Source organism: Elephantulus edwardii, unplaced genomic scaffold, assembly GCF_000299155.1.
Source record: "Elephantulus edwardii isolate Elephantulus edwardi_28Jun2011 unplaced genomic scaffold, EleEdw1.0 scaffold00076, whole genome shotgun sequence".
Taxonomy (NCBI): Eukaryota; Metazoa; Chordata; class Mammalia; order Macroscelidea; family Macroscelididae; genus Elephantulus; species Elephantulus edwardii.
Window position 1 is genome coordinate 3,791,952 of NW_006399826.1, and position 5,061 is coordinate 3,797,012.

Sequence of the window (5,061 nt, forward strand, 5' to 3'; positions counted from 1 at the left end):
TACCAATGAGGGAGTTTTTTCTTTTGCTTTTCAAGGAGAGGAGCAAACGGGGGGGTGAGGGGTTTGTGCGGGGAGAAGGGTGCAACAATGAATGAACGGAATTCCAAAATCTCTGTAGATGTTCATTGAAATGAAAAATAAACAACCTAAATTTAAAAAAAAATTGTCCATGGTTGCAGTCACCGTGTCAATCCATCTCCTCTACTGACCTTCCACCTTTCCAAGCACGATGTCCTTTCCCAGGAACTGGCCTCTTGGACAACACGCCCAAAGTATGTGAGACAAAGTCTGACTTTTCTGGCCTCTAGAGAACTCTCGCAGTTCACTTCCATGCCCACTACACAAATCCAATGGTGACTCAATGGGTTGTTGTTGTTAAGTGCTGTCGAGTCGCAGGCGACTCATAATGACCCTATGAAGGAGAGTCCTCAACACTTGGGTGCCTTTCATCCTCTCTCCAGGTTCACAGGGTTTCCAGAGGCAAGCTATTATGGAAGTGGATGCCACTCCTCCCTCCAAGTTTGTTTTAATCGGGGAATTTCACCCACCACTGCCCGCCATGCGTAACCAACCATTAATGCATTTGACACATCAGCGTCACAGTGTTCAATGGGTTAAGAAAGTGAAATCCGGAGAGCTCTGGAGGGTTCTTGGCCGCAATCTTTACAGAAGCAAATCATTCAGCCTTTCTTCTGTGGGACCATTGGGTGGATTCCAACCATAAGCCTTTCCAGTAATTGGTCTAATATAAATGGTACAACCCAGGGATTTTGTAAAGGGCCAGAGAGTAAATATTTTAGGCTATGGTCTCCATCTCATTTCTGCCATTGAAGCCTGAAAGCAGCCATAGATAACAGGCAAAAGATCACGGCTGTGTTCCAATAAAACTTTATTTCCAAAAATGGGCCGGGTAGGGGTACTAGATCTGACCTACAGGCTATAACTTGCTGAGTCCTGCTCAAGTCTAAAAGATTGATATGGTCCCTTTCAGCTCTAAAATCCACACATTCAAGAGTGTAAGCCCCCGTGATCCTTATACAATTTACAGCTTACTGAAGGAGTAAATGATAAATGGCTCTTGAGAAGTTGGCCCCAGTACACCATATTTTAGTGCTGAATTTCTCAAACTCGAATAACGCTCCATTTCTTTTTAAAGGAACAAAATCCTTACAATTTCCCACTGCTAACTTTGTTGTTTTAGTTATGTGCCATTGAGTCACCTGCAACACATAGTGACCCTATGTACAACAGTTCTAAACCCTGCTCTATCCTGTGCCAATCTCACTGTCTCCGACACACCCACCCCCATTACCCCTGTCACTGAATCAATCCACCTCATAAAGGGTCTTCCCCTCCTGAACTGTCCCTCCACCCTACTAAGCATGACATCCTTCTCCAGGTACTGGTCCTTTCTTGAAACATGTCCAAAGTACGTCAGACGAAGCTTCAGAAATTTATTGTTGTAAATTCAAAAAACTCGTTACCACGGAGTTAGAAACAACTCATAGTTGACCTTCCAGATGGTATTTAGAAATTGGAAATTGCACAGGAAAAGACTGCCCATCTTCCTTCCACAGAGCAGCTAATGGATTCTAATCACCTTTGGGTTTGCAGCCAGCTTCCTGCGGACCAGGCTACCAGAACTGTGGCTTCTTCTTTTGCTGTTGTTAGGTGCAGTCGAGTTGAGTATGACTCCTAGTGACCCTATGAAGAGCTGACCTGATCCCTGCCTTACCCCATGCCATCTTCATCATCTCTGCCACAGTAGAGCCCATTGGTGAAGTCACTGTGTCAAATCCATCTCGTTGGGTGTCTTTTTCTCCTTCACTGACCTTTCCAAGCATGATGTCCCTTTCCAATGAATGTCCTCACCTAGCTATGTGTCCAAAGCTTGAAAGATGAAGCTTTGCTATCCTTGCTTTCAAAAAGCGCTTTGACTGCAACAAGATATGTTTATTCTTTTGACAGTCCATACTCATCTCTAACACCACAACTCAAAGACATCAATTCTTCTGTCATCCTTATTCACTGTCCAGCTCTCTGATGCACAGAAGGACTATGACCAGAAACAGATGCACCTTAGTCTTCAAACTGACATCACTGCTCTTCAACATTTCAGAGAGGTCCCTGAAACAGACTTGCCCAATGCAATACATTGCCTGATTTTGACTACTGGTACCATGGTGTTGATTATTGATCCAAGCATGATGACACTGACATTTCCAATCTCTTCTCCATCTATCGTAACATTGATTGTTGGGCCTATAGTGAGGGTCTTTGTTTTCTTGATGCTGAGATGTAATCCATACCAAAGGCTGTAGTCCTTGAGCTTCTGTCGCTACAGAAAAAGCTCATCCTCCAAATGACGCTGTTGTTGTGTCAGTTCTAGCTTGTGGGGACCCCACACGTGACAGAGGAGAAATGGGTTCCATCAGGCTCTTGAAAGGCTGAATTTTAGTAAGCAGATCTCCAGATTTTTCTGAAGTGCCTTGGGAAAGACTCAACCCGCCAACCTTTCAGTAGGCACATGAGCACGTTAACTGATTGCACTATCCAGGGAACTTACCCAAGTTGCTGTACAGTTGTAAACCCCAGACAAATTTCTAAACAGAATAAAATTTTGAAGTGAAACTACAAGCTATGTTAAATTCAAATTAGCGGCATTGATTTAATACAATGACTGATACTGTGGTGCTGAAACTGAATTGCTGACCACAAAGTGGAGATTATGCCAGTGCTGCCACAGACTGGAGTCCGAGGTCCCCTCATTGTCCTCACCTGGCAATGACTCAGCTCTCCCTTGTAAAACCTTTCTTGATTTGTACCACTGGTCCTGACCCCATTCACCCTGCTCTCACGATGAGAAGGTGTTTTTGCCCTCCATTGTTATTTTCAGAAATTTCACAGCAGCACACTTTCATACTTCCGAGGTCCTGGAGGGCCCTGGGCCAGAGGGGCCTTGAACGTATGACTTTGGGTGAATAGGTTAACTGAAAGGCATCTTCTATAGTACCAGCCTGACTCCCAGCTCTTCAGGCTGCAGATCTGCTTCTCGAGGTCAGGCTACCCCTAGCACGACCTGAGGAAATAAGGACCTATTTCACATTTAATGAGACAAAATGCCACTTAGAGTATTTCCCCAAAATAAAGATAATTACTTCAAATATTCACGCTTTTACCATTTCGGAAGCAGAAGTTTCCTGAAACTTTTCTGTTTTTTTCAGTATCTTGTCATCAGGAGTTTAGAAATTTGGATCCAGAATTAGTCATTTCCCTTTTTGTATCTTTGAAGATATCCTAGAGACTTTAACTCAGGTACAGATATATAAGTATTCTGATATTAATTACTGAAGAAGCATCTTACAAACTGAAATCTGTAACTCTTAAATTTTTTTCATTTTTTTGTGTGTGTACCATCAAATTGTATCTGACTGGTATAGGAGGACATTGTCCCTCCTTCTCCAGCAGAGGATCTGTTGGATTTGAACCATGTACCTCTGAATGTACCTACAGTGCAGCTTCTTGCCATTGGACCACCAGAACTCCCTTTCAATCCGTAACTCTTAAGGAGGGTTTTAAATGGTACAGGTATTTGGGAAAGACCTGGTAGTTTCTTACAAACTTGAATAAGTAATGTGCATACAACCTTGCCATGCCATATGAACACATTCCCACTCTTGGGCATTTCTCCCAGAAAAATAAAAATTTATATTTACAACAAAAACTTGTCCATAAATGTTTATAACATGAAGTTTGTAACAGTTTTATTTATAATAGTCCAAAGTGAAAAGAAACCAAATGCCCTTCAACAAGTGAACAGTTAAATAAACCGTACACCCACCCACAGAGTGCTGCTCAGAAACTGAGACAGAAAAACCCCCCACAAACTCTATTGCTCCTCGGTGTAACTGATTCGCAATGGTCTGCTAATATAATTTAGAGTTGATGGTTCAAACTCACCCAGCAGTTTGGCATAAAAAAGGCTTGGTGATCTGCTTTCATAAAGATTACAGTCAAGGAAACTATTCTTCTGGAATATCTCTATTATATAATACATGGAGTCACGATGAGTCAGAATTAACTAGAGGACAATGAGTTGGAGTTATAAACACAGTAATTTTTATACACAACAATGTGGATGTATCTCAAGGGGATAATGCTGAGTTTTAAAAGCCAATTACAAAGGGTTGCATGCTGTCTGATTCCTTTTATATAATCTTGAAATGACAACACTGTAGAAATGGAGACCCAACCAGTGTTGCCAGGAGAAGGGAGGGAGGACAAGGAGAAAACTGAATTAATCATAAAAGAGAGCTCTGATGGCCTGGATAACAAGGCCATAACAAGGGATAACAAGTTGCACTGCCAACACTAAGGTAAGTGTTTCAAATCCACCTGCTGCTCTGAGGAGAAAACAGGGGCAATCTCCTCCAATATGATTTGAAAATCTGCACTCAAGAGTCAGCGAGGAGTCAGTTCAGACTTGAAGGCACACAGTAACAATAACAACAACAAGAAGAAGATAAAAAGGCAGCTCTAGGCATCCCTGTGGTGATGGAATTGTTGAGGATCCTGACAAAAGGGATAGAAACAAAAATCTGATGATGATAAAATGGCATAGAGGAACTAGGGATATAGTACCTAATGTTAGATGGATCTTAGCTGAAAGCAGAGAATACCAGAGCAGTGTTTATCTGTGTTTCATTGATAATGCAAAGGCGTTTGACTGTGTGGATCATAACAAACTGTGGCTGACTCTGAGAAGAATGGGAATTCCAGAATACTTGATTGTGCTAATGCAAAATCTATACTTGGACCAGGAGGCAGTGGTCAGAACAGAGCAAGGGAACAATTCAATTGGGAAGGGTGTATGCCAGAGATGTGTCCTGTCTCCATACCTTTTCAACCTATATGCAGAAAAGATTATCTGGGAGGCTGGGCTCTATGAGGAGAAATGTGGATTGAAGGAAGATACATCAACAATCTGCGTTATACAGATGACACAACCCTGCTTGCTGAAACTGAGGAGGACCTGAAGCGCTTGCTGCAGAAGGTCAGGGA